We start from the raw sequence: 27,491 nt of genomic DNA, 5'->3' as shown, positions 1-27,491 counted from the left end.
AGCTATATTTCAAGAAGTTTTCCTGGTACTTCAGCCTGCCAAATTAAGCTGCAGGTTTAGTTGGATGAGTGGAGGCTCAAACGTAGGACCACTGACTATGAAACCAGGACTTGTGGGTTAGAGTCCCTTCTAAAAGAACTACAATTACTAACATTGAGGTTAGTCCAATATATGAGTGCTTTCTGTATAAGCTGTCATTACTTCAACATATAATTTCATTAATATCTGTACATGACAATTTCCATAAAAAGATGAAAAATATAATTGGATTTTTCAGTTGTCAGTGAATATTTTCCTTTCATACTTAGATAAAGATTTTGAAAAGTATTAGATTTACATCGAAAAATAGGCACTTGTGATTTTGCTGAATGATTAACTGAACCAATGTAAAGTAAACTGTCACAACATTGGGGTCGAGAACGAATCATTTCAGATTTATTTTCTACTAGTGCACATTTCTCGATACAAATCTAATAACCTATAAATATGGTAGGGTTTGTTATAACATTAACTTGATCTTTGTTGTTGCATTCGGCTCCAGTGGATTTTGCCAGACACCAGAGGTGTGCAAGGATCGAGTGTGATCAAGGCAAGTAAAATGAAATTTTTGTCGTTTGAAAGGAGTGAATTAGACGAAAATTGATTTCCCTTGATTGGTTAGCTCCGATAGGTGTCGCTGTAGATGATGCACAAAGTTTTCAGTAGATTTGGCACTAAATAGTCATTCAGCTTTAGGAACGACCGACGGCAGGTTGTGATTTTCTTTTTAAACGTTAATCGTGTCGAATGAGTTATTTGGGTATTTCTATGAAGGGCGTTTAATGAAAATGGCATCATTTGTACACTGTCAGTAATTATAAAAGAATTTAATATGCTTTACATTTAATGTTAAAATGTATTAAATCAAACATTAACATGTTTTGATATAATGATACATGAATATGAAATGATTGTATTATGTATTATATTGTTTTGGAATGATATAATGAATTGTGAAGTATGAATAATTATGTTTTGAAGTATAAAAATAAATAACAGTCGGACTGCAGTTCCCAGGGCTTACACCAAAAAATAACATTGTGTTATTTGTTCATTTATAAGTTCTATCGGACGTAGGGTAATAAGAGAAATGCTAACATCTAAGATAAGCTACTGTTATAATGACTCTCATCACATTTGTTTTTTTTTTCCATGCTTCATTTACAGATAATCAATCGCGGCCGATGAGGCCGCGATCATATTGAATAGGTAAAGTATATGCGCGCTGGGGAAAATATTTCATCATGGACCTGTTAATTCTTTACTTATGGGTGAAAGAGGTCTCATAAGCGTAAATACGACTAGCTTCTACCGATTATAAAACATACCGTACGATTTGTTGTGAATTAACTGTTGTTGTAATTTTAGTAGTTCAACCGCCACCCTTGTTTAAGAGCAACATTTAAAAAACACGTTTTTTTTTCATCCTCAAGTAATAAGTAAGTAGACTCACCCAGTTTAATCAATCTACACGCATAATCTAACATAGAGCGCCTACTTCACCCGATTTACATTCGGAACATTTTCACGCGTTTCGGACTTTATCGTATGTTTAACATGGGATTTTTGAACCGTCCAAAGATGTTGGAAATGTTTGTCTCATTGTTTATTTTTTTTTAATAAAACTGTTACTGCTTTCATTGTCTACCCCTTTTTTTCCACCCTTGCCTGAAAAAACACATGGTTCATTCAGGACTTGGCAAAAAAAAATTCAAGGACTTTTCAAGGACTTTTTATCGATTTTCAAGGACTATTTTAATCGCTTTAAATCTTAAATTACAAAACCATTTAGATTCTTCATAAGGCATTATGATAGAAGAAAAGTTACAGAACAATTTTATTTTCCATAAGCTACAATAGCATACAGTAAAACACCGCTCACTCGAGGTCGCAAGGAGATGAGCAAAATGCTCGAGTTATCCATGGTTTCGAGCGACCCAAACATTGACCAACATACGAAGAAAACTAGAGTTTGTTTTACCAGTTGTCATCGGGACCGTTTGCAGAGTAAACGGTGATGCGTAATAATAACATACTTGTGACATTTAAAAAAAAAATAAAACGTATTACAAACGTTTTCTATTGATAGACGTTTCAGTATGTAATTTGTAAATGGCACATGTGAAGAAACAACTAAGATTTGTTTTTTTTTTATATTAATTCATCAACAAGTGCATATCATAATTATCGTCTCAATTTTACGCGACGCTATGTTATTTCCTTCATTTGCATGCAAACAACTGCTGATTAAAATACTAAGATCTCATAACTATCTTCTCGATCCCGCTAAAGATGCTTTATGTAATCAGTAATTGATTGATATTTGATCAATTAAACTTTTCTTTAAGCTTTTATCAATAATTAATCTCATCATAAGATCAAATATACCGACAAACAAACATTTAAGATAGTCTGGGAATAGACTACGCATGAAAATGTTTAATTAACCGATATGACCGCCGAAGGTGTGAAACATTTTGACACCTCTGCTCGAGTTATCCAGAAGCAACAAATAGTAAATTAATACACAGGGACCAGGTGTCATGCTCGAGCGATCGAGTTATCGATGCTCGACCCAGCCATGGTAATATCATATAGAAAGTAGAAGGAAATCGGCCGGGACCACATGAATTGCTCGAGCGAGCCCGGGTGCTCGAGTCATCGATGCTCGAGCGAGCGGTGTTTCACTGTATCTTAACATTTATGAGATTTTCAATGGGATTACCTTTTATGAGCTATATTTGCCTGTATACATACTAGTACATGTTTCTTATAAGTCTTTCAAGCTCTCAAGACTAGGTTTCAATTTGTCCTCAAGGGACTTCACTTCTTCCTGTTTTTCTTTTGCCACTCGTCTCATAGCATTTGCCTTATCACACAAAGTAAATACACTTATGCTTGTCCGAATTAACTCCTTTAACCACGATGAATAATCACCCTGTGTAAGCCATTTACTGGCGAAACTATATTTATTTTTGGGGCCACTCATTGTTGTTGATAAGTCACGCTACAATGACCTTGTGCATAATATTTTAACGTTGTGAAAATCGCTATTCCGTACCGAACTTCCGTACCAAAACGGTGTTCAACTAGCGTTCCCTCCGTGGGTGTGCATGTATTTTTATTTTACACCGTTTTTTCGCTCGTTTTGATTTATTTATTATTTATTTTTTGTATTTTTCCCCTACAATACAATTGCACCCCCGTTTTTAGCAAAATTTAAGGACTTTTCCACCTTTTTTTCAAAATTCAAGCACTTTTTCAGGGGATTTTTTGGAAGAAAAAATCAAGGACTTTTCAAGGACCTGTGCGAACCATGAAACAGTAATGAGTTTGTACACTGTTCAGACAATTGTGCTCTGTTGAAATTTTACCAAACACAAGTTAACCTGCATAAACAGAAAGCATAATATGTCACCATGTGCGGATCCAGAGTGGGTGGGGTCCAGACCCCCTCTGGAAAATCTTTAAAAAAAGGAAAGAAAACAAGAAGGAAAGAAAATGTTTTTCGAAAAAGGTAACATTAGGACTGCATGTAAAGTATATGTGGCTGCTGCTACATACGACCCCGACATAATTCATATTATTTATTTAGAAACTAAGAATTTTACCTTCAAGAAAGCTTGATTTTATCATTTTCCCAAATTTAACAGGTTAGTCCATAAAACTGTCCCAGAATGCAAAAAATGAAGTGCTAAATTTCAAAATTTCCAGGGGGGGGTGGGGGGAGGGCAGGGGATCGGACCCACTCTGAGAAAATTGGCTGTGTCCATGCATGGTCACTATACCTGTCCAGTACTGGACATTATGGTAAATGCTTCTTTCCTGCACAAATGACAATTTTGCAACTTCTGTCAGGTTTGTACAAATTTCTGGCCGCAATAAACCATTTGACTTGTATTAACTGATTGAAAAAGGTACACAAAACTATGCAAGTGGTCCAAATTTGAAGGCTGTAGCTTTAGAAATGTGAAAGTAGGTCACTAGGTCAAAACCAAGGTCAAATTACACTTCAGAATACAAATCTATACATGTGGTCCAAATTTAAAGCCTGTATATTCAAAAATGTAAAAGTAGGTCACTAGGTCAATGTCAAGGTCAAAGTTTGCTTCGGTACACAATCCTATGCATGTACGTCTAAATTTGAAGCCTGTACCTACAGAAATGTGAAGTAGGTCACTAGGTCAATCTTAAGGTCAAAGTTCATTTCGGTACACAAAACTATGCAAGAGGTCAAAATTTGATGGCTGTAGCTCGAGAAATGTGAAAGTAGGTAACTAGGTCAAAATCAAGGTCAAATTTTAGTTTGGAACACAGAACTATGCATGTGGTCCAAATTTGAGGCCTGTATCTTCAATAATGTGAAAGTAGGTCACTAGGTCAATGTAAAGGTCAAAGTTTGTTTCGGTACACAAAATTATGCATGTGGTCCAAATTTGAAGGCTGTAGCTTGAGAAAAGTGAAAGTAGGTCACTAGGTCAAAATGAAGGTCAAATTTCATTTCGGAACACAAAACTATGCATGTGGTCCAAATTTGAAGGCTGTAGCTCGAGAAATGTGAAAGTAGGTCACTAGGTCAAAATCAAAGTCAAATTTTATTTCGGAACACAGAACTATGCATGTGGTCCAAATTTGAAGCCTGTGCTTCAAAAATGTGAAAGCAGGTCACTAGGTCAATATCAAGGTCAAAGTTTTTTTCAGTGCACAAAACTATGCATGTGGTCCAAATTTGAAGGCTGTAGCTACAGAAATGTGAAAGTAGGTCACTAGGTCAAAATCAAGGTCAACTCGTGTCAAGGTTCATCTTGCCACTCAAAACCATACAGGTGGTCAAAACTTGAATGTTGTAGGTTATTGACAAGAAGATTTTAAAAGCTTTTCCCTATATAAGTCTATATGAACCATGTGACCCCCAGGGCGGGGCCATAATTGACCCTAGGGGATGATTTGAACAAACTTGGTAGAGAACCACTAGATGATGCTACATTACAAATGCCAAAGCCCTAGGCTTTGTGGTTTGGACAAGAAGATTTTCAAAGTTTTTCCCTATATAAGTCTATGTAAACAATGTGACCCCCGGGGCGGGGCCATATTTGACCCTAGGGGAATAATTTGAACAATCTTAGTAGAAGACCACTAGATAATGTCGCATACAAAATATCAAAGCCCTAGGCCCTGTGTTTTTGAATAAGAGGTTTTTCAAAGTTTTTCCCTATATAAGTCTATATAAACCATGTGACCCCCGGGGCGGGGCCATATTAGACCCCAGGGAAATAATTTGAATCATTCTGGTAGAGGACCACTAGATGATGTTTCATACCAAATATCAAAGCTCTAGGCTCTGTGGTTTTGGACAAGAAGATTTTCAAGTTTTTCCCTATATAAATCTATGTAAATTATAGAAATAAACAAAGGGCCATAACTCACTAAAGAATTGTTGAACCAGTCTGATTTTCAGGGGGACACAACTAGGGTACCAATACATCATTCTGACAAAGTTTGGTCAAAATTCCCCTGGTAGTTTCTGAGGAGATGCGATAACGAGAAATTGTTAACGGAAGGACGGAAGGACGGAAGGACGGACGTCGGACCACGGACGCAGAGTGATTTGAATAGCCCACCATCTGATGATGGTGGGCTAAAAATGGCGTTAAACCCAAAACAAACAAACAAATTAACTAGAAAATGCTTTTGTAAAAAAGCGCATGTCTCCCCCAATGCAAAGTCCTATAGGCAAGAATCATCTATTTGGCATGTCCAGTCATCCCGCTAAATTTCAACACTCGTGGCCTAGTGGTTCTCAAGTCACTGTTCAGGCTCCTGTGACCTTGACCTTTGATCAAGTGACCTCAAAATAAATAGGGGTCATCTACTCTGCATGTCCAATCATCCTATTAAGTTTCAACATTGTAGGTCAAGTGGTTCTCAAGTTATTTCCAAAAAATGATTTTACATGAACAGGCCACTGTGACCTTGACCTTTAATAGACTGACCCCAAAATCAATAGGGGTCATCTTATCTGCATGTTCAATCATCCTATGAAGTTTCAACATTCTGGGTCAAGTGGTTCTCAAGTTATTGATCGGAACTGGTTATCAATGTTCAGGTCCCTGTGACCTTGACCTTTAACGGAGTGACCCCAAAAACAATAAGGGTCATTTACTCTGCATGAACAATCATCCTATGAAGTTTCAACATTCTGGGTCGAGAGGTTCTCAAGTTATTGATTGGAAATGGTTTTCCATGTTCAGGCCCCTGTGGCCTTGACCTTTAACAGAGTGACTCTAAAATCGTTAGGGTTCATCTACTCTGCATGACCAATCATCCTACGAAGTTTCATCATTCTGGGTCAAGTGGTTCTCAAGTTACTGACCGGAAATGGTTTTCAATGTTCGGGCCCCTGTGACCTTGATCTTTCACAGAGTGACCCCAAAATCGTTAGGGGTCATCTACTCTTTATGACCAATCATCCTAAAAAGTTTCAACATTCTGGGTCAAGTGGTTCTCAAGTTACTGACCGGAAATGGTTTTCAATGTTCAGGCCCCTGTGACCTTGACCTTTAATGGAGTGACCCCAAAATCGATAGGGGTCATCTACTTTGCATGTACAATCATCCTATGAAGTTTCAACATTCTGGGTCAAGTGGTTCTCTAGTTATTGATCAGAAATGGTTTTCAATGTTCAGGCCCCTGTGACCTTGACCTTTGACGGAGTGATCCCATAATCAATAAGGCTCATCTACACTTGATGACCAATCATCCTTTGAAGTTTCAACATTCTGGGTCAGGTGGTTCTCTAGTTATTGATTGGAAATAGTTTTCAATGTTCAGGCCCCTGTGACCTTGACCTTTGATGGAGTGACCCCAAAATCAATAGGGGTCATCTACTCTTCATGACCAATCATCCTATGAAGTTTCAACATTCTGGGTCAAGTGGTTCTCTAGTTATTGATCGGAAATGGTTTTCAATGTTCAGGCCACTGTGACCTTGACCTTTGATGGAGTGACCCTAAAAACAATAGGGGTCGTCTACTCCAGCAGCCCTACAACCCTATGAAGTTTGAAGGTTCTAGGTAAAATGGTTCTCCAGTTATTGCTCGGAAATGAAGTGTGACGTACGGACGGACGGACAGACAGGGCAAAAACAATATGTCTCCTGGGGGAGACATAATTACCCCTATATGGATACTTTATCATTCTATTCAGTTACTTACTTTCAGTGAAAAGTTCTTACAAAAAGTCTTAAATTATGCAATTTACATTTGACAATAACTATGATAGATGCATCCTCTGTAAAAAAACACATTTCAAAATAGCAAGATATTAGCACTGCTAATAGCTCAATAACTAACAATATTTAGTCAAATTAACAGGCTGGCAAACTTTTCCTACACATAAATCAAACAGCTCTCAAACATTGATCATAACATTCTGACATTCTCAGAATGCAAGCAGAGCATAAAAACAAGAAAACTGAGTATCAGTCATAAATGATTTCCCAGCTGCTGCACAGACTAATTTCAGAAGTAAATTTGACTAGAAATTCTTTCAGATTGTGCAAGTAACATGTATCTTAAAAATTCTGGAAAAGTCACTTGCCCAAGGAGGACCTTAAACTTGCTTTAATACCAAGTTTTGTGAACATTAGTCCAGCAATTCATGTTTCACTATGTTTGGCTCTTGCAGCGAAGCAGACAACCACTGGAACAAATTTGATTAAAGTTCAAACAAGCTTCAGACCAAGAATTATGAACATACATCAAGCAGTTCATGAGAGGATGTTGCTAAAACATGTTTTTTTTAGCTTTTATAGCCCTGAAGTGCAACTAAGCACAACCACTGTAACAAATTTGACAAGAGCACCGCCTTGCGGGTGAAGATGCTCATCAGTAATTTTTTTGTCTCTGTATAATAGAAATATTGTCCTACCCATGATTTTCTATGTCCAAAAGGAGCCATAATTCTTGCAAAAAGCAATGTACAGTTATGGTACTTGCTCTGCAGTCAGTTTTTAATGGCAAATAATTGCTCCAAGTTTTAAAGCAATAGCTTTGACCGTTAAGGATAAAAGTTGACCTAAACATAAAACTTAACCAAGAAATCTGATATTTTCTAAGTCCAAAAGGGGCCATAATTCTTGCAAAAAGCATGATGGAGTTATGTTTCTTGCTGTACAGAGTCAGCTATTGATGGTGAACAAGTGTTGCAAGTTTTAAAGCAATAGCTTTAATAGTTAGAGAAAAGCTGACCTAAACATAAAACTTAACCAGGCAACGCCGATGCCGATCAAGTGATGACAATAACTAATCTTTTCTTTTTTTAAATCAGATGAGCTAAAAAAGTGAGCATCCTTCTCACCAAGTTTGATATAACATAAATAAAGTTGTTTATGAGTAGAAGCTGTTTAACACCCACACTAGTTGCTAACTTTAAACTTAAAATGAAAAACACTCATTTTTTGGGCCAGTAAGGCCTCACTTGGCAGAGAGTACTCTTAACTAATGAACAAGCTGGTGTGAGTTTGGTCCCTCATTACTGGAATTTTCAACAAACCTGAAAATCAAAAATCATCTGTGCAGACTTATACACCATAATTATTATGTCTAAAATTTGATTAAAGAATGCTAGCTTGTCAGATTTCTACCCCCAATATCATCTGATGCATTATGAATTCATGACTGTACCAGAAGAATATATAGAGGATATTTGTTTGTTTTGAGTGAATATGGAATATATCTCACTAAGAAGTGAGAAAATGTGAAAATTTTCTCACTTCGAGGTGAAATATATTCCATATTCATGAAAAACAAACAAATTTTCTTTTTATTTTATGCTCAATTACGTTGAGATGCACATTCTGCAACTGTTTTAATCTCAGCGCGGGAAACAGACGCGCGTAAACAGACATGACGTCAGACGTGCTGTGACGTTATAAAGACACATGCAACATAAAGTTCCATTTTGTTTTATTTTTTGCCGCATAACGGTATGAAATTCTCTTTCAGTAAAATGATTTGAATCAAGAAATATACTATAAAGAACAAAGTACGACTACAGTTTTCATCCTGTTTTAAGCAAATAATTTAAAATTCATACACAATGTAATGAGGGGGCGGAGCTATATCTCTCACAGTGTGAAGATATAGATTTCATATTTTCACAGTGTGAGTGATGAGATATGGAAATATTTAACTGATATAATACAGTATTTCATTAGTTAGCATAAAATAAAAATAAGTTATGTTCTTTGATTCCAATACTCAAGCTTGCTTTCATCCATTCATTAATTTTAAAACAGACCAAATCAGAATCAATTTCTAAAATACCAGCTTTACTAAAATTGCTCAGCCACATAATTTGTGAAAAAGAAGAAAAGATCTGTAACAGAACTTATGCATTGCATATTAAATCATCACAATGTTGAAGTTTCAGTCCATTCCCACTTGTAGTACTACTCACAAAAGTAGTGAAAACTGACAAGGACATGCATGATGACATTAAAGGGCAAACACTATATACCTCTACATGTTCTTTGAATATTCCAGTTCTTATACCGCCAACATTTAATCGCCCCTATTGGATGTACGCACATATTGAGTGTACAATATACTGACTCAAGGTTAGGGTTAGGTTTAACATAGGTTTAATAGTGTACATTCAATGCGTGCAACTACATTCAATGCGGGAGAATTAATGCCGACCATTTCTATACAGCTTCTAGTCATAGGTACACCAGAATTATCATCTTAATATAATGAGCATTTCAAAAATATCATGATAAACAAACAACTTCATGAAATATAACATTGTGTTCTACCAGTTTAATGTTGTTTTACAAACACACATGGAAACAAACTTGAAAATATTATTTTTCTATGTTTATGGTTATTATTTAAGTCAAGTGTTTTCTTACTTTGTATATTTTTGTTTAATATTCATAACCAAACATCAGATAGCACTTTTTTCACTTAATTCAACTGAAATAGCAGAAAATGTCACATAAATCAGACAATTAGCTCATAATATTTTTAGAACAACAAAAAGTATCTAAAAAGAGCTTCACAGGAGACAGCAGACTTGGTGCTGGATAGTGAAATAGGGAAAATAACAGGAAACTTGAGATATCTTTAGGGTGAGCTATAAATACCCCCTCTCCAACCCCATCACCCTCACAATGGTGATGTTGGAAAACAGTCTAAGCCTGAACCAAATGTATATAGTATTAATAGAGAAAAAGTGGAAGTGTATATTAAGTATAAAAAGTAAAATAATTCAGTGAATATATCTGCAAGAGTAATGCACTGTGATAAATGATGTGGCTGGTGACGTTGAAGAACTATTTTTCAACTGAATCAAATCCCTTCCATAAGAACAGAGATACAGCGAAAGTTTTTCTTGTATAATTGTATATAATTGTCATAAGGGAATGAAACTATCTAAACTATCTATTCTTCAGTTGTTTTTTCACTGCGAAGTTGACCAAGTATTTTTCAGTTACTGACCAGAACCTTGATCATAAAATAAACCTTTACATAAACAAGTATGCCCACGGGCGGAAGTCGAGCATGCCAGCTGTCAAAGTGTGACTTTAAGCTTAGACCTAGGGACCTGGTTCTTGCGCATGACACTCCGTCTCTTAATGGTGAACATTTATGCTAAGTTACATCAACATCCCACCATGCATGAAGAAGAAATGCTCCGGACAAACTTCCATTTGACCTCTGACCTCCAACTGTGACCTTGACCTTTGAGATAGGAACATGGGGTTTGTGCATGACACATCTTCTCATTGAGGTAAACGTTCATGCCAAATGTAAACAATTTTAAGATTGGTCCATACATGTCAAAGTTATGGTCCGGACAAAATTGGACAGATGCATGGACGCACAGATGCAAGCACATACACCTACCCGCCAAAAGTGACAACTAAGTCGAGCTCACCTCAAGCGGGCTTGACAAAAATATTTATAAGTTTTTTGATAATCTGCAAATTAATTTTGGTCTTGATTTAATCTTCTCAGACATAAGACATTTTTGGGGTGGGGGGAAGTAGTGTAGTACTCTACACATCGTCTCATCACCTATGTTCTTGAAGTCTCAAGTGAATACCTTGGTAAGATGAAAAGTTGTGCCCAATTTCAAATTTGAGCCAAATTTGTGATCTTGACCTGTCGCCTATCAACCTGGTTCATGCAGTTGGCACACTGTCTCATCTCCATCTACCTATATGCCAATGTTGCTCAGAGACTATATTGATGTGGACTGAGCCTGGCTTTGCAGTGGAAATGCCTGTGCATGCCAGGAATCTTGCACTTTTTACCTACCCTCACGGAATGTCATTTTCATTGTCATGACAGATTCTGAATCCAATTCCGTTGGTTGAAAAAATGACGAAAAAATGGTGTGAAAGCTACCTTATTATTTTTTTAATATCATCGGCAAATTCTGAATATTTTAAAGAAACATTTAAATCAAAAGCTGTGGGTTATTTTAAAATTTTGGTGATTATATACATACAGAATAGGAGAAATTACAGTTAAATCACAGCGGCTAGCCAAAACAGTAGCTAAATGTCAGCTGCAGGGTACCTGTGATCTGAGAATCTGGTACAATATACAGATTGCAGAAGCAGTAATGAGGTCATATAAATAAGATACCAAATAAAGATATTGAGAATTTTCATTTCACGATTAGAGCATCCAGATAGACTGGCAGCTCAAAAAGATTTTTAAAAGAAAATGTTTTAGTTGAAAGCGATCAGGACAAACAACAGTAGATGCATGGTGATTGAATCTGTTCACAAAAGGTAATGAAATATAGAAAAGCCCTCTCTACCTCTGGCACCAGGACCAACTAAGCAAACTTTTACACAGAAAGAACTCCATGGTCCCAAATGACTGGAAATAATAACAGGCAGTTTTTTACTATCACCACACACCAAGCAAAATTATAATTAAAAAAGTATTACAAAATTTGCAATCATCATTACAAAACCAAAAATCATCAATATCCCATCCTTAATCATTCCATAACTAACAATATTTAGTCAACTTGACAGCTTGGCAAACTCTTTCTACAAATAAATCAAAGAACAATCAAACATTGATCATAACATTCTGACATTTTCAGACTAGAAGCAGAGCATGAAAAAATAGAAAATTGAGTTTCAATCACAGATGATTTCCCAGCTAAGACATAAATTTTGTCAGAAGTGGTTTTAAATCAGAAATCTTTCAGCTGTGAATTTTCAATAAATTGGTTTGCCAACCTGACATATTACTTTAAATTTCTAAAAGAAGGAGAAATTTGTGAGATGAAAGTCTAGAAATTTTGAACATTTAAATATGTTATCTTTTCTGTTGACTATTGATGATATGGCCTATGTAAGACTTCTATGTGAATATTCAGAACACTACTTTATCATTAAACAGAAAGCAAATCCTGAAAACTGTCTGTTGACTTAAGAATTTTTCTACTTCCTCAATAAGAAATTCTGACTTGAGCCAGTCTTATTTATGTATACACAATTTTTACAATCCCATTATGAATCTTTGCTTTTGACAATGGATTTCTTAGTAAACGCTGTTATATAAAATTATTCAGTAATCAAAAAAACAACAACAACCTTTACACAATTATATTACACAGTAAGTGACATATTTTTTTCACAAAACAAGCATTCTATGATATTTCATACTACAAAAACCAGGATGTTCTACTCAAAAATTAGCCAAAAACACAAACCTATTTGTTAAGAGTTTCCATATTTCATATCCATTAATTACTAACTTCTACCCAAATTATTCTCCTCTGACTGATTCACAGTGTTTTGCTCCAGCATTTCTTTGAGTTGTTCACCACTCATAAGCATCCATTAACTAATTGGTAGTACAGACACTACTTAACTTCTATTATAAAAGCTTACATGTAGGTATTGTTCTAAGCTTTGTACACCTGGGTACTGAGGTGTGACTGAATATAGATTCTAGGCACTGACATGCCTCTGTTGTCTATTATTTGTAAACACACAATGAAAGAATGCATTACAATAGGCAGTTCATGGACAAGAATCAGACCAATTAACAGGTAGGGGTAAGCCAGAACTAAATTAAAGACAAAACAGACAGTAGTAAGAAATACAAGAAAATAATGAGTTGGCATAAATTTAATTTTTAATTGAAATATAGTTATTCATTAAATGATTTGGGTTAGTCAGAAGAGTACAGTTACATGTATTAACTAAAACTTAAAAGATACAAGAAGTAATGCACTTATTTCAATAAATACAGTAATGATAATAGTTTGTACAACAAGTTTAGTGAAGATAAAACAAATAGTCTACTGTCAATCCTTGTAAGCCAAACCAACCTTGATAGTTTTGATTGTTTCAGGAACCAGGTGCCCTTCCCAATTACCAAAACCAAGGTTTCTTCAGGTAGCAAAGCTCATTTGATCTTTCTGCTAAGACCCTCATAATTAACTGATCTAGTTTTCAAATGGTGGCAGATCAAACCAAGAATGCCAAACATTAGCTGGGAGCATTAAACTAACAACATATGGATAATAACAATGAGGCTGTTTAATCCAAGTAGTATCTCTCATTTCTAAATCAGAATTATTTCCTACTAGAAGGATCTACTACAGAAATCATTCTGGTTTTATTGGACTAGTCAAATAATTACTAAACTATCATGTTTCTACAACACTTGTCTTATAGCCTGACATATTATCATATTGCTAAGGATGTATCTCTAAATCTAACATTTCAAAAGCTCCAAAGTCAGGCAAGACTGACATAGATACAATACATGTAAAATGGTAGCACAAATGACAGAAATAATTGGCATAGAGATACAGGACAGCATCAACTTTTAGACAAAATGAATTATATCTAAACTGGAAATCACCAAGGACAAAACAGAATAAACCACAAAGATATAGTTGAGTAACGATGACTTGAAAGAATCAATGATACAGATACTGGGTAGCACAAGTGACTAAAAGGAATCAATGATAGTGATCCAGAAAAACAACAAGGACAAGAAACAAGCAATGGCAGAGATACAGGGTCATTGTAAAAAGGGCAAGACAGAATCAATGTTAGACACATTATAGGGTCATAGCAAAAAGGGCAAGATAAAATCAATGTTACAAACATATGATCATTGGATCAAGGGAAGTATGAAATCAATGTCAGAGACATAGGATGATTGGGACAAGGGAAGTATGAAATCAGCGTCAGAGACATAGGATGACTGGAACAAAGGAAAGATAAAATCAATGTTAGAGACATAAGATGATTGGAACAAGGGAAAGATAAAATCAATGTCAGAGACATTAAGATGATTGGAACATGGGAAAGATGAAATCAATGTCAGAGACATAGGATGCTTGGAACAAGGGACATATTAAATCAATGTTAGAGACATAGGATGCTTGGAACAAGGGAAAGATGAAATCAATGTCAGAGACATACAATGATTGGAATACGTGAAAGATAAAATCAATGTTAGAGATACAGGGACAAAATGAATTACTGATAGAGACAGACAGTGAAACAAGTAGAAAAATTATATCCAATGATAAAGGATCTAGTTTATTGGACATGTGTCTGTATGAAACCTTTAGTACCAAGTATGAGGATAAGACAGTCATCTGAGTAGGACCTTGATCTTTAGTAGCAACTTCATTATTTTGAAATTTGTGAACTACTTAGTACAAAGACAGACTAACAGTAATTATAATATCAAGGTAAAAAGCATAAAGACATCTTACTATTGACTGTATTCCAGTCTATTTACCTTTACATTTCTGCAGGTGCTATAACAATGTGTAAAATAAGAACTCTGTGATTCTATCAAGACAAATGCCAAATGGCTCTGTATTTCCAAGCCAATAACTACCACACCTGACAAAAAATTTTTTTTTTATAAATCTTGATTATCATTTCTCATTTGAAAGCTTTTTAATTTATTTAATGCACTCTCAAAGATATCTAAATAATCTGATAATCTAAAAACAATGAAAACCTGTAATTACAACACAAAGTGATTTATCATTTACCTAATCCTAAATACAGTAACAGATATTTGTAATACTGTTTGTTATTGTCTGCCAAGTTGTCATGTTTGTCGGCATTTGTTCAAGCATTATTGCAAGACTTCATGTTCAAAATAATTTCGGTGGGGAATAGAGCATAATGTGTTGTCATAACAAGAAGGCCATGAGGGCCCTATATCGCTCACTAGAGTTACTCTGACCTACTGACCAAGATTTTGATCCCTCATGACCCAGTTTCACAATTTACATAGAGATCATCAAGACAAACACTCTGACCAAGTTTCATAAAGATAGGATCACAACTGTGGCTTCTAGAGTGTTAACAAGTTTTTCCTTTGATCTGAACAGGTGACCTAGTTCTTGACCTCACATGACCCAGGTTCAAACTTGACCTAGAGGGTCATCAAGACAAACATTCTGACCAATCCTCATGAGTTTCAAACTTAAATTGTGGTCTCTAGAGTGTTAACAAGATTTTCCTTTGATCTGGCCTAGTAACCTAGTTTTTGACCCCACAAGACCCAATTTCAAACTTGACCTAGAAATCATCTAGACCAACATTCTGACTAAGTTTCATAAAGAAAGGGTCTCAACTGTGGCCTCAAGAGTATTAACAAATTTTTCCTTTGATTTGACCGGGTGACTAATTCGAACTGGACCTAGAGGTCACCAAGACAAACAATCTGCCCAATTCTCTTGAGTTTCAAACTTAAACCGTGGACCCTCGAGTATTAACAAGATTTTCCTTTGATCTTGCCTACTGACCTAGTTTTTGACCCCACATGACCCAGTTTTGAACTTGACCTAGAAATCAACAAGACAAACATTCTGACTAAGATTCATAAAGATTCAATCACAACTGTGGCCTCCACCTTTCACAAGCTTTTCCTTTGATTTGAACAGGTGGCCTAGTTTTTGACATGACCTAGAGATCATCAAGAAAAACATTCTGACAAAGTTTCATAAAGATTGAGTCACAACTGTGGCCTCTAGAGTTTTCACAAGCTTTTCCTTTGCTCTGGCCTACCGACTAGTTTTTGACCCCACATGACCCAGTTTCACAAATTTGACCTAAAGATCATCAAGACAAACATTCTGACCAAGTTTCATAAATACTGGGTCACAAATGAGGCCTCTAGAGTGTTCAAAAGGCAAATGTTGACGGACAACACATGACGGATGCAGACGGACGCCTGACAAAGACCAGTCACAATAGCTCATCACCTAAAAATAATGCATGGTTTATCAGTTCCAACAATTAAAAGCGGGTAAGTTGCTAATCACAGTAAACAAGAAATCTGGGATCAGTCTCGTATGCTTACTGACCACCAGGAACAACTAAAATGGCAATTTTATCCCCCAAAATATATATTTATAACTATAAATATATATTGCAACCCCTAAAAGTTTTTGGTGGAAAAATGTAAATGTAATGTTAATGTTATTTGAAAAATTTGCTATCAAAATGTAAAATTATTTTGTTCTTGGGACTATAGTGCCACTGCTGGTTCACAGGCACCAGTATCGGACCTGGGACAAAAATATGTTTGTTTTCATCCTAAATGAGTTAAAAATGAAAAATATGTAGTGAAATATGAGCCCCCATCAAAATATACATATGTCTACTGAAGGCCAGAATCTCGAGAATCGAGCCTGCGAGCAATGGGTTCACTTCCCGGGCCGTTGTGAAATAAATTCTCTAGACAATTAAACAAACTACCTATCAATATTTCACGTGTACATTAAGCTACAAAATGAGACCGACCCCAAGTCTCTAGCCCTTCCCGTTCATGAAATATCTATCAGAAAACGAGTGCCTATCTGTTGAAAGTTCCAGGTAGATAGAAATGTGGCACAACGGAACGGTACGAAATCACGGACTAAAAGATGTTTGTCAGCCTAGCAAGGGTCAAATTCATTTGACATTGATAACAAGTATTACTAAATATGCAAATTATGGCCACTCACCACCGTCAGTATCATCTGCTACACGCGATATTTACTTTTTTATTTTTCCGTCGGTCTTTCAATTGTATTACCTGCCATTGAAACCGATACGATAATATCAGAGTAATTTTGTGCGAAACGATGCGGTTCTGTCGGAGGTGTGTCGCTATTGGCCAATCAGAAATTGCGTTTAAAAATACCTTACGAATTCTGTTCAATGGCATAGCATTCAATTGAAAGACCGTGGAAAAATTTGAAACGCCAGTATCGCGTGTTTGAGAAGCTACTGACGATTGTGAGTGGCCCTAGTTTATGTATTTATTTATACTTTTTAGTATTTTTTATTGAATTTGACCCTTGCTTGGCTGACAAACATATTTTAGTCCTTGATTTCGTACCGTTTCATTGTGCCACATTTCTGTCTACCTGGAACTTTCAGCAGAAAGGCACTCGTTTTCTGATAGATATTTCATGAATGGGTAGGGCTAGAGACTTGGGGTCGGTCTCATTTTGAAGCTAAATGTACACATGAAATGGTGATAGGTAGTTTGTTTAATTGTCTAGAGAATTTATTTCACAACGGCCTGGGAAGTGAACCCATTGCTCGCAGGCTCGATTCTCGAGATTCTGGCCTTCAGTAGACATATGTATATTTTGATTGGGGCTCATATTTCACTACATATTTTTCATTTTTAACTCATTTAGGATGAAAACAAACAAATTTTTGTCCCAGGTCCGATACTGGTGCCTGTGTGCTGGTTATCAAATTGGGCAGAGATTATAATAAAGTTAACACTAGATCAGTGCAGGCAACTTTTGTGGATGTCATCCGCTTGCCTACTGCCATGGATGAGAACATAATGCCTCATATCACAAGCATATAAAAATACTATGACTATGTCTCAAAGCTTCTATCACCTCATGGGAAGGTAAGCAGGACTTTACCACTTAGAATTATCTAAAATGATGTAACATTTATGGTAAATCCTTCTACTTCTACTGTTTTATGAGGTTTTCTTTCCTATTTAAACAGCATTGAGTATAAAGAACAAACTATCTACAAAAAGCTCTAATGATGCAGATATGTTTTATCATGCAAGTTTAGATCAAATTTTATGTTTCATCTTATCTCTTATCTATCAGATATACAATATTGTGTGCAATTACTTCTTAGCTGGTAACAGAATTATAGGTTATCACTCCAAAGTTTTACTCCACTGCAGAACAGTTCTGAATACAGTAAAACCTGTATAATATAGACAGCTGCAAACCTAGACATTTCAGAAATGTTTGAGAAATAGTTGTTGATTCAACAGAAGCATGAAAGGGCAAACAGATGCTTATATGTTTTATTACATTACAGGTGCCTTCTGGTTTCAATTCTAGGTGGAAGAACTTTGATTCTAAATTAAGCATTTCCAAATTCTCATTTCTTTGTAAGTTCATGTTAACATACTCTTTGCATATAAAGTCAGTTTTAAAACTTCTACCATTTTCACCTGCACTATAATAATTCATACTTTTTTTTTCACATTAGATCTTTGCATAACTCTTTAATGTGTGAAAACCTCATTTACAAAACAATTAAGTAATGAAATCAGACTACAGTTATGCCATTAATTACAACTGAAAGCATATCTGTCAATTAATGACATAAATCAAAGACATTCACACATTGATGGAAGGGAACTCAATCAGGTAAAAGCAATTAATGGATGCTATGCTGCCCATACTTTTGGCATATGAAGAATATTAATTAGTATGAACACTTTGTAAACCATCCAATAAAACACATAAAATATTCAAGGTATTCTTATCAATTACTAACTTTTAACGAAGCACTGTATTGCTTGAATAAACCTATTTTGTTAATAACTATATTAAATGCTGCAGCCTATTTTATGTTAGCCGTCAAAAAATAAAATCATAATTCCATATTGATTTAAGATATTCAGTGTTTAAATAAATAATTTAAAAAAAAACCGAGAGCTGTCGGAGGACAGCAACACTCGACTATTCAACAGCCTTGTCAACTGAATGAATACAAGTCGAAAAAGGGGCATAATTATGTATAAATGCGAAACGAGGTTATGGAACCTACAAAGTGCTAATCAGCTCATGACAGTGGACAAGTGTGTGAAGTTTCAATCCATTCCCATTAGTGGGTACTGAGATACCAGCTTACATACAAAACCTTAACCAAAAACTTCCAAGTCAAAAAAAGGGCAAAATTTTGTAAAAATGCAGAGTTATGGAACGTGATACTGCATGCCAGATCATGACAGTGAACAAGCGTGTGAAGTTTCAATGCATTCCCGCTCATGGGTGCTGAGATACCAGCTTACATATAAAAAATTAACCAAAAACAGCTAAATTGAAAAAGGGGCGTAATTTTGTAAAAATGCAAAGTAGAGTTATTGAACCTATGCAGTGCATGTCATATCATGACAGTGAACAAGTGTGTGAAGTTTCAATCCATTCCCATTAGTGGATACTGAGATACCAGCTTACATACAAAAACTTAACAAAAAACTGCTGAGTCGAAACAGGGGCATAATTTGAAAAAATGCAAAGTAGAGTATGGGACCTGTACAGTGCATGTCAGATCATGAAAGTGAACAAGTTTGTGAAGTTTAAATTCATTCCCATTAGTGGGTACTGAGATACAAGCTTACATACAAAACCTTTACCAAAAATTTCTAAGTCGAAAAAGGGGCATAATTTTGTAAAAAAGCCAAAATAGAGTTATGGAACCTGTGCAATGTAAGTCAGTTTATCACAGTGGATAAGTGTGTGAAGTTTCAATCCATTCCTGCAAGTGGTTACTGAGATACCAGCTTACATACAAAAACTTAACCAAATTGGGACGCGGACTTGACGCTCAGGCGAGTCCAATAGCTCTACATATTATTTGAATAGTCGAGCTAAAAATGTTTTAGAGCTTTGTTTGTGTATCAACAGAATATTGAAGTTACACTATAACAACAAATTTTAGTGTTCTGTGCCCATATCAAACATAGCTCACTAGCACTAAACATGCAATTTCAGAAACCATTACCGAAGCTCGATCTACTAAATAGACCATTAGGAGAAATTTGCAAGTATCAACACTAGAAGTTTTCATTGATCACAGCCTCCCTAAACATTTGGTGGCTGTATCAAAATATAAACAAGACAACAAATAATGTTTTTCATCTGAGGATGATCTCTATCTTTTGTACCAACTTTGTAATTTTGAAATTTGCTAACTTTATATAAGGAAAACAGATTTCCAGTTATTACATCAATTACATTTCCAGTATCACTTGGCTACCTTAACATTTCTGCAGGTATTAAAACAATGTTAGACAAAAACTCTGGGATGCCATCAAGACAATGTGCTAAATGGATAAAAATTTATATTTCCAAGCCACTACTACACCTGACTTTTTTTTTTTTATAACTTGATTATTATTTCACAGTGAAAGCTTATTCATCTAATGACACCTTAAACAGATGATCTAAAAAGAATGAGAATTTGTAAGTAAAATATTAAGTTACCTTTTATTATCTTATGTTTAACACAGCAAAAGATATTTGCTATACTGTTTGATTGGCTTTCAAATGTCTGAAAAATATCTTGGGGTAGGTCCATCCAAGTACATTAAAAAGTGAGTAATATGAATACTGAAGATGTAACAATTGGTCCAAAAGAGAACTTTTTGATTTTTTTTGTTAATTAAAACAAATAAAATGTGAATTTCACAAACCAGATGGTGGGCTCCTGCCTATTAGAAGGAGACCAGTGTATTTCTGTGTTTTTAATGATTGCATAAAAATAACGAATTACTGTGAAGTAATTTATATTTCTGGGCAACTAATTTTTGTGACCTTTATTTGTGAATCAACACTGAACTTACAAATTTTACATTCATTTTTAATAATGTTTAAAAAGAATGAGTTCAACATAGTACGATGGATATCCCCTGAAAATGCTTCAATTATTATAAAATATAATGTCAAAAACAGGGCAAACTAGAGCTATCACTAAAGGTGATGAATGTACCCCCCCCCCCCCCCCCCCCCCCGCATGCACTGACACAGTAAATTGCAATTTGACGCACACAAGACAGTATAGTAACAAACAAGAGGGCCAAGATGGCCCTAGGTCGCTCACCTAAGAAACACACCATAACAGTGTAAAACATGTTTGACCTAGTGATTTCATGGAAACAAATATTCTGACCAATTTTCATTAAGATTGGACCAAAAAATTGGTCTCTTGCGATAAAACAAGCATTTTCTTAGATATGACCTAGTTTTTGACCCTAGATGACCCATGTTCAAACTCGACCTAGATTTCATCAAGGCAATCATTCTGACCAAACTTCATGAAGATCAATTGAAAAATACAGCCTCTATCACATACACAAGTTTTTTCTTTGATTTGACCAAGTGACCTAGTTTTTGACCTCAGATGACCCATATTCAAATTCGACCTAGATTTCATTAAGGCAATCATCCTGACCAAATTTCATAAAAATCAATTGAAAAAAACAGTATCGCATACACAAGATTTCTCTTTAATTTGACCTAGTGACCTAGTTTTTGACCTCAGATAACCCATATTCAAATTCGACCTAGATTTCATCAAGGCAATCACTCTGACAAAATTTCATGAAGATCAATTGAAAAATACATCCTCTATTGCATACACAATGTTTTTCTTCGATTTGACCTAGTGACCTAGTTTTTGACCCCAGATGACCCATTTTTCGAACTCATCCTATATTTTATCAAGGTAATCATTCTGGCTAAATTTCATGAAGATCAGTTGAAAAATACAGCCTCTATTGCATACACAAGGTTTTTCTTTGATTTGACCTAGTGACCTAGTTTTTCACCCGAGATGACCCATTTTCGAACCTGGTCTAAATTTCATCAAGGTAATCATTCTGACTAAAATTCATGAAGATCAATTGAAAAATACAGCCTCTATCGCATACACAAGGTTTTTCCTTGATCTGACCTAGTGACCTAGTTTTGACCCCAGATGACCCATTTTCGAACTCGGCCTAGATTTTATCAAGGTAATCATTCTGACCAAAATTCATGAAGATCAATTGAAAAATACCACCTCTATCGCATACACAAGGTTTTTCTTTGATTTGGCCTAGTGACCTAGTTTTTGACCCGAGATGACCCATTTCGAACTCGGCCTAGATTTCATCAAGGCAATCATTCTGACCAATATTCATGAAAATCAATTGAAAAATACAGCCTCTAGCGCATACACAAGGTTTTTCTTTGATTTGACCTAGTGACCTATTTTTTGACCCCAGATGACCCATTTTCGAACTCGGCCTAGATTTCATCAAGGTTATCATTCTGACCAATATTCATGAAGATCAATTGAAAAATACAGCCTCTAGCGCATACACAAGGTTTTTCTTTGATTTGACCTAGTGACCTAGTTTTTGACCCGAGATGACCCATTTTCGGATTCGGCCTAGATTTCATCAAGGTTATCATTCTGACCAATATTCATGAAGATTAATTGAAAAATACAGCCTCTATCGCATACACAAGGTTTTTCTTTGATTTGACCTAGTGACCTAGTTTTTGACCCGAGATGACCCATTTTCGAACTCGGCCTAGATTTCATCAAGGCAATCATTCTGACCAATATTCATGAAGATCAATTGAAAATACAGCCTCTATCGCATACACAAGGTTTTTCTTTGATTTGACCTAGTGACCTAGTTTTTCACCGAGATGACCCATTTTCGAACTCAGCCTAGATTTCATCAAGGTTATCATTCTGACCAATATTCATGAAGATGAATTGAAAAATTCAGCCTCTATCGCATACACAAGGTTTTTCTTTGATTTGACCTAGTGACCTAGTTTTTGACCCGAGATGACCCATTTTCGAACTCGGCCTAGATTTCATCAAGGTTATCATTCTGACCAATATTCATGAAGATTAATTGAAAAATACAGCCTCTATCGCATACACAAGCTAAATGTTGACAGACAGACGACAGACAGACGACAGACGGACGACAGACGACGGACGCCGGACATCGAGCGATCAGAAAAACTCACCTGAGCATTGCTCAGGTGAGCTAAAAACGAAGTCCCATAACTATGCAGAATATTTATCTAAAAGAACGTAACATGCACCATGCACAACTAGGGTTGGTACTGATCACTTGTGCGAAGTTTTATTAAATTGTGTGCAAGGGTTCTGAAGATTAGGCGCGCACAAGATTGCATATGCAGACTGTATGTACATAGTATGTTAACAAAAAACAAAGTCCCATAACTCTGCAATTTTTGTTGTTGAAAGAACCTAACATGCCCCATGCACATCTAATGTTGTTAATGATCACTTGTGTGAAGTTTCATTAAATTGTGTCAGGGGGATGAGGAGAGATGGTGCGCACAAGACTGTGTCTATGTATATAGTTAAGTAACAAAAAACAAAGTCCCATAACTCTGCAAATTTTTTTTCTGAAAGAACCTTACATGCCCCATGCACAACTACTGTTGTTACTGATCACTTGTGTGAAGTTTCATTAAATTGTGTCAAGGGGATAAGGAGAGATGGTGCGCACAAGATTGTGTCTATGTATATAGTATAGTAACAAAAAATCACTTGTGTGAAGTTTCATTAAATTGTGTCAAGGGGATGAGGAGAGATGGTGCGCACAAGATTGTGTCTACAGACAGACGGACAGACAGACGGACGCACGGACAGACAACCTGAAACCAGTATACCCCAGGGGTCATGCTGTCGATCACCACTTGAGCCATTTGCGACAAAAAATTAAATATGGAAAATTTTCTAAGTGGCGAAAATGGCTCGACCCTTACGAAAATGAAATATGGAAACAAGCTGGCATTAAGCTGCAAGGTAACTGTCAATGATCTGGCAACAGTCTGTCAAAAAAAAAGGTAACTGGAAATAATCTGACGCCTATATGGGAACAAACTTCCAAGAAAAAAAGTTTAGCTGAAAATAATATGGACACTATTTCCATATTTTTTTCCGGTTTCTGGGAATAATCTGCAAACTATTTTGACAATAAACGGGCTCATAACAATCAGCATGTAAACACACTGACCAATATTGTCAGCTTTTTTTCCAGTGTCTGGAAGAAATCTGGCAGGAAAATGGCAAGAAATGGAAATAAAAAACATAATTTCTATAATCAATTGAATGAGTACTGAGATACCGCTTGCATCAAAAAACTTAAGCAAAAAATGCTATGTGGAAAAAGGGGCTTAATTTTGGAAAAAAGTATAGTTATGGGACCTGTTAGTACATGTCAGGTCATGACATTGAACAAGTGTGTAATTAGTTTCAATCTATAATTTTGTAAAAAAAAAACCAAAACATAAGGCATGTCCAATAACTTCTATTCTTTGAAAAAATCGAGATAAAAATTACAAAAAGTGACAATATTGTATGGATTTTCTGTTGTTGACAGTACATCGGATATAAATTTACTCGGAGCAGATTTGACAATGCACTGGCTACACAATGGCACACACTGGCAATATACCCATCTTAGCAATTTTCACAGCAAAACAAATATTACAAGACACCTTATCAAATGGCCCGAGTGTTGCATTTTTCCTCCAAAACTATTTTCAGTTTTCAATAGTTTTCCAGCACTGAGGGGCACATTGTAAAGGTACTTTTTCATCATTTTCCAGTTACTTTTTTTCATTGAAACACAGATTTGTCCGCACAAGTATTTTTGCTAAACAGATACAGAAATTTTAAAAGTATGTATTTTCGCTACCCTGTAAAATTAAACTTGCAGATTTACCATATTTTGGTCAAATTTCCTTTGGTTTCAATATTATTTATTTTGCAAATCTTAATTGGTATTAAAATTGAGTCACAAGCAAATGAAGGTTTAAGTCACATTAAAATTATATTAAACATTATTAAGGTTTAAATAGTAAAAAATATATACTGACACTAAACTGGAAACAAACTTCCCATACACTGACAATGCTATGACAAACAATGGTAATAAAGACAATTTTCCTAGGGAATAAAAAAAATTAGTAAATGAGTAGTAAGCCATATATTGGGATACTGTCCATCTTTAGCTCAGTAGGTTTGAGCGTCGATCTAGGATCATGGGGGGCGCGAGTTCGATTTAGGACAGGGTTATGTTCTCCGACTATTTGATTTAAAAGACATTGTTGTCTGAAATCATTAGTCATCCACCTCTGATTCATGTGGGGAAGTTGGCAGTTACTTACAGAGAAAAGGTTTATTTCTGGGGACAGGGAAATTTAGGAACATGGTTAGGTTAATGCCCCTGTTACATGACTGAAATACTGTTGAAAAACAGCATTAAAACCCAAAACAAACAAAAAAAAACTAGTCCATCTGCACACTAATGTATACCCGCTGTTACATGACTGAAATACTGTGAAAACGGCGTTTAAAACCCAAAAAAAAAAACACTAATGTATAAGTGCTCATAACTTTGTACTTAATAAAGGAAATTTTGTTAAACTTTAAATAATGATAGTTTGCTAAAGTGTTTCTCTTGTCCATGTAAGGAGCCTGGCATGTTGTGAATGACTATACACTGAAATACAATGACAACAACTGGCAATATGCCAGTGTGTTGTCAGAAAAATATTTCCAGTTGACTGGCTGTGCACTGACCAAAACAAGGACAACAGACTGGAAAGTCCAAAAAACCGCTTGTTGTCAGTTGTGTATCCAGTGTGTTGCCAGATTGACCCTTGCATACCAGTTTTTTGCCAGATTGTTGTCAGTGTTTCTTTCCAGATACCTATATATAATTTAGCTCCTTCAAATAGTTTTTTTTATGAAAAATCAATGAAATTTGTTTAAACGTCATTATAAACATCACTGACAACAAATGTATATAAACTGACAGCAGACTGGAAGTTAAATTTTACAGCTGGTTTTCAGGTCTGGAAATCAGTGACAAGCACATGGACACATGATGGTTTTTTCAGTGGCAACACACTGGTTCAGTTTATTGTCAGCTCTGGAAAATAGGCTGGCAAGTAATGATTTTAGAGTATTTGACTGGAAACACATGGACATAAATGACCACACACTGACAATAGGGAAGGTTTTTCATAAGGGGAAGCTACGTCTGTCTACAAAATTTCGATTATTGCCCGTTTTAGGAACCAAAAGGTGTGAAAATCGGGTACTTTTGTAGACAAACAACATCTGTTTTTTGAAAGGGGGGAAACCAATTTGCAAAATTTTTATTTGAAACCCGGCAGTTAATTGGCGATAATTAGATTATTGAATAAAAAACTTTGGTAAAATTTTAATCATCATTTTTTGCACTTGATACCTTTTTATGAGCAATCTGCCGTTAGACAATCTGTAGTGAATTTAAACTTTTTCATGTTAGTTGCCAGGGTTAGTTTGGGCAAAAACAAATAAAAATGCTTTAGATAAGCAAAAATTGTAAGTATTGAATTGATATGATGATAGAAAAGCAATAAAACATGGGTTTTTTATCAAAAATTTAATTTAATTTACGTTTTCCGTATTTGTTACCCCTTTTTGCGACCTTAATTTTTGGAAAAATTTTTGTCATTTCTGACGAGATTTTTTAGTGCAGTCTTAAATAAAAGCCAATAAAGGTCTAAATTTAAGGAAAAATATAAAAACTGTTGCAAAAGGAGTCATATTCAAGTATTTTCGAGAAAAAACATGCGAAAAGGGATCGAACCCCACCCACTTTTAGGCATATGCAAAATAAGACACGGGTTAAACAAAATTTCTTCTTTTTTGGGATCTTTTTTTAAATATCATGTTCAGATTTTTTTTATTAAAATGGCAATGTTTATAAAAATGATAATTTTAGATGTTAACAAAAATGATTTCTAAATAGCTTTTTAAAGGGTTACTAAGAAATATGTTATAACTACATTAATTTCTTGAGTGGTATGAGTACTTTGGTACATAAAATGTAGTCCTACAAGAACGTCAATGCTATGTGCTTCGCAGTTGTTGGCCTCGTAATTTCATCTTCCGAAAAAGCAGTGGCTCAGAGAAAAAAATTCCCAGTGTGACCCCTGCATACCCCTCACCTTCAATTAAAAAAAAAATGATGAAATCTCTAAGCAATCCCTGTGTGCAAGTCTACTTTATGCTGATGATGAATACCAAGTTCCATCTAAATTGGATAGAAACTGTAGCAGTTGAATGTACAAGATATTGATGTATTTGTAATAAGGCTAACTAAAAAAAAATGGACATGACTCAGAAATATTAACCAGACATGAGAGTCCCAATAATATGCACATATCTACTTCATGTTAATGATGTATACCAAGTTTCATTTTAAGTGGAAGAAAGCTGTAGAAAGAGTTGATGAAATAAGCTACAGATGTAGTTGTAATATGGCAAAGTCACAAAAGGTACAAAACTTCAACAT

General features: G+C 35.4%; 1 protein-coding gene across 7 annotated transcripts in view; it reads right to left on the bottom strand.

Moving 5' to 3' along the window:
- The window catches only part of LOC123560653 (thrombospondin type-1 domain-containing protein 7A-like), a 443,009-nt gene that overhangs the window by 289,605 nt on the left and 125,913 nt on the right, over positions 1-27,491 (bottom strand). Inside the window, exon 1 of one of the 7 annotated variants that reach the window (XM_053553305.1) lies at positions 12,784-12,922. The exons of the other annotated variants lie outside the window; for them this stretch is intronic. The gene's annotated coding sequence lies outside the window, so the exon portion shown is untranslated. Of the gene's footprint in view, positions 1-12,783; positions 12,923-27,491 lie in introns of those variants that run through there. 7 annotated transcript variants of the gene reach the window in all.

This window comes from Mercenaria mercenaria, chromosome 10 (assembly GCF_021730395.1).
Source record: "Mercenaria mercenaria strain notata chromosome 10, MADL_Memer_1, whole genome shotgun sequence".
In the NCBI taxonomy this organism is placed as follows: Eukaryota; Metazoa; Mollusca; class Bivalvia; order Venerida; family Veneridae; genus Mercenaria; species Mercenaria mercenaria.
The sequence above is the reverse complement of the archived record's forward strand: the minus strand, read 5'-3'. Positions and strand labels throughout refer to the sequence as shown.